Source organism: Bufo bufo, chromosome 2 (genome assembly GCF_905171765.1).
Source record: "Bufo bufo chromosome 2, aBufBuf1.1, whole genome shotgun sequence".
Lineage (NCBI taxonomy): Eukaryota > Metazoa > Chordata > Amphibia > Anura > Bufonidae > Bufo > Bufo bufo.
The window spans coordinates 783,022,528-783,040,030 of record NC_053390.1 but is presented as its reverse complement, the minus strand read 5'-3'; the positions used below and the strand labels follow the sequence as shown (position 1 = coordinate 783,040,030).

The following is a 17,503-nucleotide window of genomic DNA, read 5'->3' as shown; positions in this document are numbered from 1 at the left end:
TAAATGACCTGTGAAATCCTAAAGGTGCTCTTTGGAATATGGGCCCCTTTGCCCACCTAGGCTGCAAAAAAGTGTCACACATGTGGTATCGCCGTATTCAGGAGAAGTTGGGGAATGTGTTTTGGGGTGTCATTTTACATATACCCATGCTGGGTGAGAGAAATATCTTGGCAAAAGACAACTTTTCCCATTTTTTTATACAAAGTTGGCATTTGACCAAGATATTTCTCTCACCCAGCATGGGTATATGTAAAATGACACCCCAAAACACATTCCCCAACTTCTCCTGAGTACGGCGATACCAGATGTGTGACACTTTTTTGCAGCCTAGATGCGCAAAGGTGCCCAAATTCCTTTTAGGAGGGCATTTTTAGACATTTGGATACCAGACTTCTTCTCACGCTTTGGGGCCCCTAGAATGCCAGAGCAGTATAAATACCCCACATGTGACCCCATTTTGGAAAGAAGACACCCCAAGGTATTCAATGAGGGGCATGGCGAGTTCATAGAAATTTTTTTTTTTTGGCACAAGTTAGCGGAAATTGATATTTTTAATTTTTTTCTCACAAAGTCTCCCGTTCCGCTAACTTGGGACAAAAAATTCAATCTTTCATGGACTCAATATGCCCCTCACGGAATACCTGGGGGTGTCTTCTTTCCGAAATGGGGTCACATGTGGGGTATTTATACTGCCCTGGCATTCTAGGGGCCCTAAAGCGTGAGAAGAAGTCTGAAATATAAATGTCTAAAAAATTTTACGCATTTGGATTCCGTGAGGGGTATGGTGAGTTCATGTGAGATTTTATTTTTTGACACAAGTTAGTGGAATATGAGACTTTGTAAGAAAAAAAAAAAAAAATTCTGCTAACTTGGGCCAAAAAAATATCTGAATGGAGCCTTACAGAGGGGGGGATCAATGACAGGGGGGTGATCAATGACAGGGGGGGTGATCAATGACAGGGGGGTTGATCAATGACAGGGGGGTTGATCAATGACAGGGGGGTGATCAGGGAGTCTATATGGGGTGATCACCACAGTCATTGATCATGCCCCTGTAAGGCTTCATTCAGACGTCCGGATGCGTTTTGCGGATCCGATCCATCTATCAGTGCATCCGTAAAAATCATGCGGACATCTGAATGGAGCTTTACAGGGGGGTAATCAATGACAGGGGGGTGATCAGGGAGTCTATATGGGGTGATCACCACAGTCATTGATCATGCCCCTGTAAGGCTTCATTCAGACGTCCGGATGCGTTTTGCGGATCGGATCCATCTATCAGTGCATCCGTAAAAATCATGCGGACATCTGAATGGAGCTTTACAGGGGGGTGATCAATGACAGGGGGGTGATCAGGGAGTCTATATGGGGTGATCACCACAGTCATTGATCATGCCCCTGTAAGGCTTCATTCAGACGTCCGGATGCGTTTTGCGGATCGGATCCATCTATCAGTGCATCCGTAAAAATCATGCGGACATCTGAATGGAGCTTTACAGGGGGGTGATCAATGACAGGGGGGTGATCAGGGAGTCTATTTGGGGTGATCACCACAGTCATTGATCATGCCCCTGTAAGGCTTCATTCAGACGTCCGGATGCGTTTTGCGGATCGGATCCATCTATCAGTGCATCCGTAAAAATCATGCGGACATCTGAATGGAGCTTTACAGGGGGGTGATCAGGGAGTCTATATGGGGTGATCACCACAGTCATTGATCATGCCCCTGTAAGGCTTCATTCAGACGTCCGGATGCGTTTTGAGGATCGGATCCATCTATCAGTGCATCCGTAAAAATCATGCGGACATCTGAATGGAGCTTTACAGGGGGGTGATCAGGGAGTCTATATGGGGTGATCACCACAGTCATTGATCATGCCCCTGTAAGGCTTCATTCAGACGTCCGGATGCGTTTTGCGGATCGGATCCATCTATCAGTGCATCCGTAAAAATCATGCGGACATCTGAATGGAGCTTTACAGGGGGGTGATCAGGGAGTCTATATGGGGTGATCACCACAGTCATTGATCATGCCCCTGTAAGGCTTCATTCAGACGTCCGGATGCGTTTTGAGGATCGGATCCATCTATCAGTGCATCCGTAAAAATCATGCGGACATCTGAATGGAGCTTTACAGGGGGGTGATCAGGGAGTCTATATGGGGTGATCACCACAGTCATTGATCATGCCCCTGTAAGGCTTCATTCAGACGTCCGGATGCGTTTTGAGGATCGGATCCATCTATCAGTGCATCCGTAAAAATCATGCGGACGTCTGAATGGAGCTTTACAGGGGGTTGATCAATGACAGGGGTGTAATCAATGACAGGGGGGGTGATCAGGGAGTCTATATGGGGTGATAACCACAGTCATTGATCACGCCCCTGTAAGGCTTCATTCAGACGTCCGGATGCGTTTTGCGGATCTGATCCATCTATCAGTGGATCCGTAAAAATCATGCGGACATCTGAATGGAGCTTTACAGGGGGGTAATCAATGACAGGGGGGTGATCAATGACAGGGGGGTGATCAGGGAGTCTATATGGGGTGATCAGGGGTGATCAGGGGCTAATAAGGGGTTAATAAGTGACGGGGGGGGGGTGTAGTGTAGTGTAGTGGTGCTTGGTGGGACTTTACTGAGCTACCTGTGTCCTCTGGTGGTCGATCCAAACAAAGGGGACCACCAGAGGACCAGGTAGCAGGTATATTAGACGCTGTTATCAAAACAGCGTCTAATATACCTGTTAGGGGTTAAAAAAAACACATCTCCAGCCTGCCAGCGAACGATCGCCGCTGGCAGGCTGGAGATCAACTCTCTTACCTTCCGTTCCTGTGAGCGCGCGCGCCTGTGTGCGCGCGTTCACAGGAAATCTCGCCCATCGCGAGATGACGCATATATGCGTGACTCTGCGCAGGGCTGCCACCTCTGGAACGCGATCCTGCGTTAGGCGGTCCGGAGGTGGTTAATGCTTGCCAATTTTCTCTGCTTCCAACACATCAACCTCATAAACGGATTGATGACTTGCTGGTTTATATATCCCACTCTGACAGGAGACATTGTCAGAAGATAATGAATGTTTCACTTCACCTTCGGGGGCTTTAATGTTATGGCTGATTGTAAATTAAAACTATACTTCTCAGGAATGGAATGAACCTTATCTACGAACAACAAAAATAAAAACCAAGTGTGAATTTAGTCCATCTAACAACTATCATTTGGACTTGGTTTATCCCAGAGGTTGACTGATTCTACACCGTCTTCTGGAATAAATTGGAAAGGAGAATGGCCATGGCAGAGACAAGTTGCAGAAAAATTCAACATTACATTTATTTATACTCAATTCTATCATGCACTGGGTTAAATTGAAGGCCAATGTAGCAGAGCTGAACGGAGATCTGATGTAACAGTTGTTAACTGGGGGCTGATGTAGCACAGTTGAACTAAGGACTGATTTAGAGGAGCTGAAATGAGGACCGATGTAGCAGAGTTAGGCTTTATTCACATGTCAGTGTTTTGGTCAGTGATTTCCATCAGTGTTTGTGAGCCAAAACCAGGTGTGAAGCCTCCACAGACATAAGGTATAAGGGGAAGATCTGCACCTGTTCTGTGTTTAGAGCTGCACCTGATTTTGGCTTAAAATCAGTGATGGAAGCAGATGTAGCAGAGATGAACTGAGGGACAATCTAGCAGAGATGAACTGAGGGTTAAGGTAGCAGAGCTGAACTTAGGTCTGAAGTAGCAGAGTCCAACTGAGGGGCTGATGTAGCAGGGTTGAAATGAGGGCTGATGTAGAAGAGAGGAACTGAGGGCCAATGTAGCAGAGATGTAGCAGAGATGAACTGAGGTTGATGTAGCAGAGGACAAAAGCACCTGTCTAATCAGACGATGCCCTGCCGCCCAAGCCAGTTTTAAATTACCCATATGAACGACATTATCAGAGTTTGCCAGGTTGGCACACCTACTCGAAGTGCAGGAGGTGAGACTCAGCATCCAGAAGTAGAGGAGCAAGAGGAGAGGTGAGTAACAATGTTGAAGAAGGGTTATCACACCCTGAAACATGCTAAATGTGACATCTTTATTACCTACAGTACGGATATCTTTGGTCCTTGAGTTTGGGCATTGCTTCTTCTACATTGTCTTCCCCAGCGATCTTTCATGTAATCATGATTTGGCAATATGACTTGGCTGGCCAATCTGTTGGGACTACCAGGGAGGTGCTAAACTTTTAGCACTTGCGCCTGTTGTAATTCACTCCTTTAATTCCCCCAGCTCTGACCATCACCCATATTACTACACATTAACACAAATTTACTATACCTTTGAACAAGCCATAAAATCTATTAGTAACATGTACATTTTTAATCTCGATGTGTGGCTCGCACGTGTTTCTGATTCTACTATTTTCAGCCCGTGCATTTTTATGCTTATGAGTCACAGATGTTTATCACAGTCAGATATTCCATGTGATGTTCAGAGCGTCCATCCATTTATTGTATAATCGTCTGGATAATATGGGGAAATTACGTGTCTGAGGACACTACTGCGTTCAGTACTGGTAACAACTTCGTATAGGTTTAGACACATAGGAAGAGTTCACACTAATGAGATGCACTAGGGGTGCCAGAACAGAGGATGTTACCGGCTACATAATAAGAGATTAGCATCTCGCTCTCACACTTTGCTACAGACGGTGACTTTTAACCAACGGTATTCAAGTAATGCAGAGCTGGTTCACATTTTGAAATTTTACAAAAATTTCGACCCAGACCTCTACAACTTACTTTACAGATATCTGGCACTTTCAGGTGTCATTACTTTTTATACATTCTTTCATTTCAAATGGAAAAATAAAAATAAAAAAATATTTAAAAATTCACTCCCAAAAATAAAATATTCATAATATTTCACAAATGTAGCTATAAAGCATTTATTTTAGTTTTGGCTTATTGCAAACGCATTGAACGAGCAGTTCTACAATTGTGGTCCAGTATATGGGCTGGTATAACTCTGATCCCGATCATATAACCCCTCAGATGCTCGGGTCTATAGGAACTGCAGCATCTGAGGAAAAAGGGAGTGGGTTCCCTCTGTCCTTTGAGCCCCCGTTGCAAATGTGCAGAGTTCTGATGGATTACTAAGGCAGCCTGGGGCATTGTGAAAGCCCCAACTCTGCCATAGTAAGCTGCTGTCACGGACGTTCCCGCGACAGGTGGCAGGAGATCGATGAGACTGGCAACATGTGGTTTGATCTGACATGTTTTTTGTTTGGATCAAATGACGTCTGTGTTGTTTCTGGTGCTTGCACACCTTATTTCCCCAGGTGTGGCTATTAGGGTCATTTAACATTCTCTATTTATAATTGCTTCTCCCACAGATGGATCTGTTTCTATTATCTTTAACATAGCCAAGACGGATCCATCTTGAACACCATTTAAGCTCAATGGAGGACGGATCAGTTTTCTATTGTGCCAGATTGTGTCAGTGAAAACGTTTGGCTGAGTTTCATCAGACGGTCACCAAAACGCTGCAAGCAGCGTTTTGGTGTCCATCTCCAAAGCGGAATGGAGACTGAACTGATGCAAACTGATGCATTCTGAGCGGATCCTTTTCCATTCAGAATGCATTAGAATGCAAACTGATCCGTTCAGGAGTGAAAGTAGCTAGAGTGAAAGTAGCATCTTATAGCTTCAGTTTGAGTTGCTAGTGTTGCCATAGCCACTTGAAGTTAAGTGTTTTCGTTCCCTTTTGCATTTTGTTTGGGTTATTTTGTGTGTTGCATTTCCCTGTCATTTGTATTAAGGCCTGAGGGAGACACCTGTTCGTCCTTCCTTTTGGAGGAATAGGTTGTCTCAGTCCTGACATTAGTACCATGGTCCTATAGGGTGAGTTAGGACATTAGGTTTTCCTGTGTATGAACTCACCTACCTCTGGGGTCTGTTCATACTGGTAGTTAGTCAGGACTTTGATTAGGGTTTTACTAGGAGGTGTCCATCTCCTTTCCCTTGTTTCCAGGCCTTATTCCCTCACCCCTTTCCCTCCTATGCTCGGTGTGGTGTTTCCCTCCCACACCCGAACGTGACATTATAAACCACCAAAACTGTCATTTTTGCTTGTTTCAGTACAGCCATGGATCCTATTGCTGCACTGGCCGGACAGCTGCAGGGGCTGTCTTTTGAGGTGGCTGACCTCCGCATGATGTCTCGCAGATCCAGAGACCACAAGCTGCTGGTCCTAGTGGTGGTTACCAGGTCTGTCTCAAACCTAAATTTGCCCCCCCCGGACAGATTCTCTTGGGGAAGTGATAATTTTATTTTGTTTAGGGAGGCCTGCAAATTGCATTTTAGGCTACGTCCACACTCATCTACAGATGAGATTCAGAGAGTTGGTGTGGTTATTTTGTTGCTTAAAGGGGATGCTCAGTCAAGGGCTTTTTCTCTGCCGACCGGATCGCAGTCTCTCCGGTTGGTGGATTAATTTTTCAAAGCTCTGGGTCTCATCTATGATGACCCGGATCGGACCTCCCTGACCGAGACCAAGCTATGTGGCCTACATCAGGGAGAGCGTTCTGCTGAGATCTGTTGCTCTGAATTTAGGAGGTGGGCTATGGATACTGAGTAGAATGATCCGGCTCTCCGTAGTCAGTTCTGTCAGGGATTATCAGAGAAGCTGAAGGACGCTTTGGCCTTTCATGAGAATCCTTAGTCTCTGGAAGCCGCTATGTCTCTTGCAGTGCACATTGATAGACGCCTGAGAGAGAGAAATCTAGGGGCCACCACTCTCAGGATTTACTATCACATAACGTATCGTCTTCCTCTGACACTTTGGGTGAAGATACTCCTGGGTTTATGTCTGGGGACGAACCCATGCAATTAGGGGGAGCTACTCCTGGATCTGCTTTTAAGCGTATTAGTCGTAGGAAGGGAGTGTGTTTTTTTCTGCGGACAAAAGGGACATTTTATCGATGTATGTCCATGCATTCAGCGTCAAAAAAAAAAAAAAAGGGACGTCTTATTCCCATCTGACTCTTGGAGTGTTGAGAGAGGAGTCAGAGAACGTGCATTTGTCTTTGACTGGTAGTACCCGATTTCTCCTGACTGCCGAGGTGGTGCTAGAGTCCAAGACTGTGAGGATTGAGGTGTTTATCGACAGTGGGGCTGGGGTGAACCTGATTGATGCTCAGTTTGTCCATGTGCATGGGTTGTCTCCAAGTGCATTTGTCACGGATGAAGTTAGCAGATAGCTGGAACATATAAATAAATGAGCAACTGGCTTGATCCCAAACTAAGGAGCTTATAGGTGAGCCCTATAAAACCCTAAGAGCTCTCCCTGACTGCTATGCACATGCAAGGGTCTGTATGGTAGACGATTGCATGCCCGCGTACCTAATACTGTGTGACACCTGAAAACCCTATAATAGTGAGGGGACACGACCACCGGCTCCCTGCACTTAATACGGACGGAGTCAGGGTCACCTAGAATGAAGCCAGCAAGGAAACACAATAAAGTAAAAGACTTATCTGTACAAACAGCAGAAACAGCCTCCAGCAGTGAACACCTCATCCAGGAAGTAGTATAAACCGCAAAGTGAGGCAGTATGTGAGGGATAATAAAGGAAGACGATTAATCAAAATAAGTGACACCTGGCAGAAGGACAGGAGATGAGAAAGTGAAACCAAAACAAAGAACATCATACAAGAGGTAGAGAAAAACGTCTGCCAGATCTTCTCACAGAACTGGCAGTGACAGCATTAGAGAAAAACATTTCCATTTTTGCTATTGATTCTGCACCTCTAACTCAGAAGTGCTTATCTCAGATGGTGCATGACATCCAATTAAGAGTGGGTGACTTTCATCAGGCATTCATCTCATGTTTTGTGTTGGAGGGTCTCCCTGCTCTGTTGGTTCGGGGTTTACCGTGGTTAAGCAAGCACAATCCAACCATCGATTGGCAAGCTAGACAGATTAGGGTGATTATTGCATTACATCAATTAGGTTCACTCCTGCCCCACTGTCGATAAACACCTCAATCCTCACAGTCTTGGACTTTTGCGCCACCTCGGCAGTCAGGATAAATCAGGTACTACCAGTCAAAGACAAATGCACGTTCTCTGACTCCCCTCTCACCCCTCCAAGAGTCAGATGGGAATTAGACGTCCCTTTTTTTTTTCTTTTTGACGTCTGAATACCGTACATCTTTTTCTGCTTTAACCACTAAAACATTACCCTCTTTTATATCTGATTTTGCCAATGTATTTTCTGAAAGTGGATGCCAGGATTTATCTCTGCATCGGGAATATGATTGTCCTATCAACCTTATTCCCGGACCTAAGTTGCCCAAATCTAGGTTGTATAACCTTTCTGGCCCGAAAGAACGGCCATGAGAGAGTATATTACCGAGAGTTTGGCTAAAGGACATATAAGACCTTCCAAATCTCTAGTGGCAGCAGGGTTTTTCTTTGTTTAAAAAAAGGACGGAACTCCATGTCCGGATTTCCATGAGCTCAATCAGATAACTGTCCGTGATCCTTACCCCCTTCCTTTGATTCCTGATTTGTTTAATCAGATTGTTGATGCCAAGGTGTTCTCCAAGTTGGACTTAAGGGGGGCATATAATCCGGTCAGGATCAAGAAAGAGGATGAATGGAAGACGGCTTTTAATACTCATGAGGGGCACTTTGGGAACCTTGTCATGCCTTTTGGGCTGACCAATGCTCCTGCGGTTTTCCAGAATTTTGTGAATTACATATTTCATCACCTGGTGGGGAGGTTTGTTGTCGTGTATTTGGATGACATACAAATTTATTCTCCAGGATCACGTTATACAGGTGTTACAGATCTCTTAAAGGCCTCTTTCACACGAGCGTGTCTGGATAAGGTCCGGATGCGTTGCGGCAAACCCGCGCGAGTAGGTACGCAATTGAAGTCAGTGCAGTGCGTTCCGTTGTTCACGCGCTTGATAAAAAACTGAATGTGGTACCCAGACCCAAACTTCTTCACAGAAGTTCAGGTTTGGTTTCAAGGTTGTGTAGATTGTATTATTTTCCCTTATAACATGGTTATAAGGGAAAATAATAGCATTCTGAATAGAGAATGCATAGTACAGGGTGGGCCATTTATATGGATACACCTTAATAAAATGGGAATGGTTGGTGATATTAACTTCCTGTTTGTGGCACATTAGTATATGTGAGGGGGGAAACTTTTCAAGATGGGTGGTGACCATGGCGGCCATTTTGAAGTCGGCCATTTTGAATCCAACTTTTGTTTTTTCAATAGGAAGAGGGTCATGTGACACATCAAACTTATTGGTAATTTCACAAGAAAAACAATGGTGTGCTTGGTTTTAACGTAACTTTATTCTTTCATGAGTTATTTACAAGTTTCTCTTTGTTTACAGCCATTGACATGTCACCGAGGTTAACACGTGAGGAACGGATAGAAATTGTGCTGATGTCTGGTGAACGCAGTAACCGGGTCATTGCAGCAGATTTGAATGCAAGACACCCTACGAGACCACCCATCTCCCATGCTACAGTTAGCAAACTGCTTGCTAAGTTTCGTGAAACTGGTTCAGTGTTGGATTTGCCAAAATGTGGAAGCATGAAATCTGTCTCTAATGAAGAAACATCAGTGGCTGTCCTAGCTTCATTCAGCAAGAGCCCACAGCGTAGCACTCGCCGCATGTCACTGGAGAGTGGCATTAGTCGAACATCCCTTCGGCGGATATTAGCTACTCACAAATGGCACTCTTACAAACTGGAAAGTGGATTGGTCATCGTGGGCCAGTTGAATGGCCCCAAGGTCTCCCGATCTGACCCCCTTAGACTTTTATCTTTGGGGTCATCTGAAGGCAATTGTCTATGCTGTGAAGATACAAGATGTGCAGCACCTGAAACTACGGATACTGGAAGCCTGTGCTAGAATTTCTCCTGCGGTGTCGCTATCAGTGTGTGAAGAGTTGGAGAAGAGGGTTCCAACACAATGGGCAGCACATTGAACACATTTTATAAGTGGTCAGAAACTTGTAAATAACTCATGAAAGAATAAAGTTACGTTAAAACCAAGCACACCATTGTTTTTCTTGTGAAATTCCCAATAAGTTTAATGTTTCACATGACCCTCTTCCTATTGAAAAAACAAAAGTTGGATTCAAAATGGCCGACTTCAAAATGGCCGCCATGGTCACCACCCATCTTGAAAAGTTTCCCCCCTCACATATACTAATGTGCCACAAACAGGAAGTTAATATCACCAACCATTCACATTTTATTAAGGTGTATCCATATAAATGGCCCACCCTGTATTATCAGGCATATAAGGAGTGTATGATGTAGTTATGAGCAAGGTATTATATAAAACACTGTATATGTGTAATATGAGGTATGTATAAGGAGTGTATGATGTAGTATGAGGTTTAACACACTGTATATGTGGGTATATATTTATATACCTCATAATATTATACATATACGCTTACAGTGTGTTATACATTTTATATATATATATATATATATATATACCTCAGCTCATATACTACATCATACACTCCTGATATACCTCACAAGCTTTTATTGTTCTATATATACAGTACAGATCAAAAGTTTGGACATACCTTCTCATTCAAAGAGTTTTCTTTATTTTCATGACTATGAAAATTGTAGATTCACACTGAAGGCATCAAAACTATGAATTAACACATGTGGAATTATATACATAACAAACAAGTGTGAAACAACTGAAAATATGTCATATTCTAGGTTCTTCAAAGTAGCCACCTTTTGCTTTGATTACTGCTTTGCACACTCTTGGCATTCTCTTGATGAGCTTCAAGAGGTAGTCCCCTGAAATGGTTTTCACTTCACAGGTGTGCCCTGTCAGGTTTAATAAGTGGGATTTATTGCCTTATAAATGGGGTTGGGACCATCAGTTGCGTTGAGGAGAAGTCAGGTGGAAACACAGCTGATAGTCCTACTGAATAGACTGTTAGAATTTGTATTATGGCAAGAAAAAAGCAGCTAAGTAAAGAAAAACGAGTGGCCATCATTACTTTAAGAAATGAAGGTCAGTCAGTCAGCCGAAAAATTGGGAAAACTTTGAAAGTAAGGGCTATTTGACCATGAAGGAGAGTGATGGGGTGCTGCGCCAGATGACCTGGCCTCCACAGTCACCGGACCTGAACCCAATCGAGATGGTTTGGGGTGAGCTGGACCGCAGAGTGAAGGCAAAAGGGCCAACAAGTGCTAAGCATCTCTGGGAACTCCTTCAAGACTGTTGGAAGACCATTTCAGGGGACTACCTCTTGAAGCTCATCAAGAGAATGCCAAGAGTGTGCAAAGCAGTAATCAAAGCAAAAGGTGGCTACTTTGAAGAACCTAGAATATGACATATTTTCAGTTGTTTCACACTTGTTTGTTGTGTATATAATTCCACATGTGTTAATTCATAGTTTTGATGCCTTCATAGTCATGAAAATAAAGAAAACTCTTTGAATGAGAAGGTGTGTCCAAACTTTTGGTCTGTACTGTATATTTTACTCCCCCCTCGATTCCACATATTTCTTGCGCGCTGTTCCTTAATCTGTACTGCTCCTAAAAAGCTAATAGCACTAGTAGTCATGTAACCCTCTTCTTTCAATGCAGATGGATACACAAAGCAAAAGTAAAAGCATAGTTTTGGACTATTTTAGTCAACCCACCCCAGGACGGGCAATGTGCAACACATGCAAAATCAATGTGAGCATGGGATCTGCAACTACAAAAACAAAGAATACATCAAATCTTTGGACCTATCTAAGAATTAATCATGTTGAATTATTTAATGACGCACAAAAAGAAAGATCATCTGAAACACCAACTCTACTCCAGCCAAAAATAAAAGACCTATTTCAGAAACACACAAAGTGGCAAAATTCCAATGAAAGATCCCAACTTCTGGACAGAGCAATCACAGAGATGATGTGTACCTTGGCTCAACTATGGACATCAAGCGCTTAAAGCCAGAGTCAGACACCATTGTAAATGATAACCAGCCATTTACAATGGTGTCTGACTCTGGCTTTAAGCGCTTGATGTCCATAGTTGAGCCAAGGTACACGCTGAAAAATGAAAAGTTTTACAGAACGGAAATGCTGCCAAAGATTCATCACAAGGTGGTTCAGAAAGTGAAAACAATGTTACAACCAGAGGACGCTGGCAATTCACTCTCATTCACTGCTGACTGCTGGTCTGGATCAACAGAATCACTAATGACAATGAGTCTTACGTGTCACTTCATTGATAATGGATGGACAAAAAGGCAGTTGGTGTTGAACACAAAGGTGATGCAAGGATCCCACACTGGTGAGTACAATAAAGAAATGTTTCTAGGCATGCTTGATGACTAGGGGATAACCAAAGATGGAGTGCTGCTTGTGCTTTGAGACAGCAGAGCAAACATGGTGAAAGGAATGAAGCTTGCTGAAGTGTCAGATCTCAGCTGCATGGCACACACCCTACAACTTGTAGTAAATGATGGTCTGTCAAGTCAGAGAGCTGTGAGTGACATAATTGCCATGCTAAAGAAGTGCGCAAGTCATTTCCACCATTCATTCATTGCCAAGCACCGACTGAAATGCATTCAGTCAGACCTTGGCCTGCCCCAAACAGCCTGATTCAGGTTGTTCCAACACGGTGGAACTCCACACTCCATATGCTACAAAGAATGTTGGAACAAAAGCGAGCTCTTAGAATCTATGCTGGTGAACATGGAGGATATTCTTGCCCTAATGCTGATCAGTGGGAGATTCTAGCAAATCTGATTCAGACCCTCCTCCCAATAGAGGAAGTGACCCTAGAGGTTAGCCATAACGACTCAAGTGTGTCATCCGTCATTCCATGTGTGAGAGTGCTGAAGATGCTTCTTCAAGTGAATGAAGAGCCCGCTACACGAGGCATTAAAACACTCAGGGAGGTTATGAAGGAAAGCCTCACCAAATGTTTTTTGAAGTATGAAGAGAATATAAACGTAGCGTTGGCATGTCTTTTAGATCCTCGATTCAAACATCATGCTTTTTCTTCTGATAATGTATTGAGCAAGGCAAAAGAATGGCTGACAGAAGATATGCAAAAGGAGGTGCAGGTTCTAGAAAGGTCACATCTGGAAGAACCTGATGCTACTAGTCTGGAAGAGCCTGCTACTAGTACTACTAGTCTGGAAGAGCAGGATGATGATGCAACAGAAACATACAAATTCCCAAAAAGGAAACACATGGAAAAAAGGCTTAAACATGGCCAAATTGATGCCATGTTCAGCGTTTTATTGGGGCCTCATGTAGAGGATTCTCTAACTTTACCAAAAGTCTGCCTTGATCATGAGCTTCATCTTTATTTGAAAGAACCAGTGATCAATAGAAAGGACAATCCACTTGAATAGTGGAAAGAAAATGAGGCACGCTTTAAAACCCTTGCTTCTTATGCCAGAAGATACCTTTGCTCCCCACCCTCCTCTGTACCTAGTGAGCGTGTTTTTAGTGGTCAGCAATCTACGAAAGTAACAGAAGCCATTTAACAGGAGAACATGCAGAACTGTTGTGCTTTCTGCAAGTATTGAAGAAATTCTAAATGTTCTCTGTGTACGGCATGAACCAAGGCGGGCTCTCAGCACATAAATGTGAAAGGATAAATTCCAGCACTGGATAAATTTACTGTTGCACTTGCATTGTCTTTATTTTTCATTTCATATCACAGGTTACATCTTGCGGACATCACCTCTCACCACCACAGGTTGACATGTTTCGAATGTCCAGGAGGTTACAACTAAGGGCCCTTTCACACTTGCGTTGTCCGGATCCGGCGTGTACTCCATTTGCCGGAGCTGCCCGCCGGATCCGGAAAAACGCAAGTGAACTGAAAGCATTTGAAGACGGATGCGTCTTCAAAATGCGTTCAGTGTTACTATGGCACCCAGGACGCTATTAAAGTCCTGGCTGCCATAGTAGTAGTGGGGAGCGGGGGAGCAGTATACTTACAGTCCGTGCGGCTCCCAGGGCGCTCCAGAATGACGTCAGAGCGCCCCATGCGCATGGATGACGTGATCCATGCGACACGTCATCCATGCGCGTGGGGCGCCCTGACGTCACTCTGGAGCGCTCGGGGAGCCGCACGGACAGTAAGTATACTGCTCCCCCGCTCCCCACTACACTTTACCATGGCAAACAGGACTTTAGCGTCCCGGCAGCCATGGTAACCACTCTGAAAAAGCTAAACGTCAGATCTGGCAATGCGCTGAAACGACGTTTAGCTTAAGGCCGGATCCGGATCAATGCCTTTCAATGGGCATTAATTCCGGATCCGGCCTTGCGGCAAGTGTTCAGGATTTTGACCGGAGCAAAAAGCGCAGCATGCTGCGGTCCGGAACTGAAGACATCCTGATGCATCCTGAACGGATTTCTCTCCATTCAGAATGCATTAGGATAAAACTGATCAGGATTCTTCCGGCATAGAGCCCCGACGACTGAACTCTATGCCGGAAGAAAAGAACGCAAGTGTGAAAGAGCCCTAAGGGTACTTTCACACTTGCGTTTTTCTTTTCCGGCATAGAGCTCCCTCACAGGGGCTCTATACCGGAAAAGAACTGATCAGTTTTATCCCCATGCATTCTGAATGGAGAGCAATCCATTCAGGATGCATCAGGATGTCTTCAGTTCAGTCTTTTTGACTGATCAGGCAAAAGATAAAACCGCAGCATGCTACGGTTTTATCTCCGGCCAAAAAAACTGAAGACCTGCCTGAATGCCATTTTTTTCCATAGGAATGTATTAGTGCCGGAGCTAGCATTCAAAATACCGGAATGCCGGTTCCGTCCTTCCTGTCTGCGCATGCACAGACCGGTAAAAATGAGAAAAAAAAATCAAAAGGGATCTGTTTGTCCGTATGACAAAAGGAAAGACGGATCCGTTCTTGCAATGCATTTTTTAGACGGATAAGGATCCCGATCAGTCTTAAAATGCAATCAGTTGCCATACGTTTTGCCGGATCCGTCTGGTCCAGTCTCAGTAGCCAAGAGTCTGGTCAACAAAATCCTCACCCTGATACTCCTTCCACCCACCATGGAGAGTCTTGGCAAACAAGTGATCCCACACTTGGATATTCCGAGGAGCTGTTTTCATTGCCATTCCTTAATTTGGGCCTCTCGCCAAGCCCGCTTGAAGAGGGACATGAGGAGATCTTGTGCCCTGATTCCCAAACTCTGGAGCATCCACAGTCAGAACAAGATGACGGTGGGGAACGGCAATTAGTGTTTTACGAGGTGGATGATGATGATGAGACACAGTTGCCAATAAGTCAACCGCAATTAGTGTCTTAAGAGGTTCATGATGAGGATGAGACACAGTTGTCCACCCACCATGCAGAGTCTTGGCAAACAAGTGATCCCACACTTGGATATTCGAGGAGCTGTTTTCATTGCCATTCCTTAATTTGGGCCTCTCACCAAGCCCGCTTGAAGAGGGACATGAGGAGATCTTGTGCCCTGATTCCCAAACTCTGGAGCATCCACAGTCAGAACAAGATGACGGTGGGGAACGGCAATTAGTGTTTTACGAGTTGGATGATGATGATGAGACACAGTTGCCAATAAGTCAACCGCAATTAGTGTCTTAAGAGGTTCATGATGAGGATGAGACACAGTTGTCAATAACTGAGGTTGTTGTTAGGTCAGCAAGTCAGGAGGATGACCAGAGTGAGGAAGTGGAAGAGGAGGTGCTGGCCAATGAAGTCACTGACCCAACCTGGGAAGGTGGCAAGCCGAGCGAGGACAGCAGTACAGAGGGGGAGGGATCCGCAGCACCGCAACAGGCTGGAAGAGGCAGTGGGGTGGCAAAAGGGAGAAGGCAGGCCACACCAAACAGTCCCGCAACTGTTCCTCAGAGCACCCCCTTACGGAAATCTCCCTTGCCAAGGGGTAGATGTTCCGCAGTCTGGTGCTTTTTTTAAATTTTTTGTACAATAAAAGAATTGTCATTTACAACCTGTGTCGTACCAAAATGGGCAGGGGTGTGAACACTAGCAACCTGACCACCACCAGCATGATTTGCCACATGGCATCAAAGCACCCTAATGGTGGGCCGAACGCTTGGGTCCACAACCAGTGTCTGTGGGTCACACCACTGCCTCCTCTTCCCCTGTGTTATGTGCTGGCCAATCCCCTGTCCAAGACGCAGGCCCGGCAAGACGCAGGCCCGGATGCCTCCCGCCATGCACCTGGACCTTCGCAATCATCATCAGCTAGCACATCCACTTCTGTGTCCCAGCGCAGCGTACATATGTCTATACTCCAGGCCTTTGAACGAAAGCGCAAATACCCAGCCATCCACCCACAGACCATAGCACTAAATTGCTGGCCCTGAAAATGTTACCATTTAGGCTTGTGGACACTGAGGTTTTCCGCAGCCTGATGGCGGCGGCTGTCCAGTGGAACTCTGTCCCCGGCCGACAATACATTTCTGACGCTACATTTCCCTGACTGCATAGTGGGTGAACGTTGTGGAGGCCGGGAGCCGTACCCTGGGATGGCACAGGTGCTACCGACGCCAAGGATTTAGGGCCCTACTTCCATCAGGGTTTCTGCCGCCCCCAAGGTAGTTTTTGCAACCCCCCCTTCTCCTCCTCCGCCTCCTCCTCCACTTCCACCTCTGAATTATCATCTTGCAGCACCAGTCAGCCATCAGCCAGTAGCTGGAAGCAGTGTAGCACTGCAGTGCGGAAGCGGCAACAGGCCGTGCTTAAACTGATCTGCTTAGGTGACAAACAGCACACCGCCGCAGAGCTGTGGCAGGGGACAAGGGACCAGACTGAGCTGTGGCTCTCACCACTCAACCTACAACCAGGCATGGTTGTGTCTGATAATGGCCGTAACTTGATGGTGGTTTTGGAGCTCGGCAAGCTCACACACATACCATGCCTATCCCACGTGTTCCACCTAGTGGTTCAGGAGTTTCTCAAATTCTACCCCAATGTGCCTGAGCTACTGGTGAAGGTGCGCCGCGTGTGTGCCCATTTCCGCAAATCGACAGCTTCCGCCGGTCTGGCAACGCTGCAGCAGCGCTTGCAATTGCCAGCTCACCGACTGTTGTGCGACATGAGCACGCACTAGAACTCCACGTTCCACATGTTGGCCAGGCTTTGTGAGCAGCAGAGGGCAGTAGTGGAATACCAGCTGCAACATGGTCGTCGCTTTTCCAGTCAGCTTCCACTCTTCAATAGCGATGAGTGGACACTGATGTCTGACCTCTGTGAGGTTTGAGGAATCAACACAGATGGTGAAATAACGCTATTACCAGTGTAACCATCCCACTTCTGTGTCTACTCAAATGTTCGCTGCTCACAATTAAGGCGGACACTTTGCATGTGGAAGAGGTGGAAATAGGAGGAGAAAGTACACAGGGTTATAGCCAGACCACCCTCAGTTCATCTTCTCAGGGCGAATTGGATGATGAGGAGGAGGAGGAGCAGGAGACGGTTGCCTC

At 45.4% G+C, this 17,503-nt stretch overlaps 1 pseudogene; it reads left to right on the top strand.

The window, feature by feature from the left end:
• The first annotated feature begins 11,974 nt into the window (after positions 1-11,974).
• On the top strand, positions 11,975-13,410 carry LOC120991054 (annotated as a pseudogene).
• Positions 13,411-17,503: the final 4,093 nt, after the last annotated feature.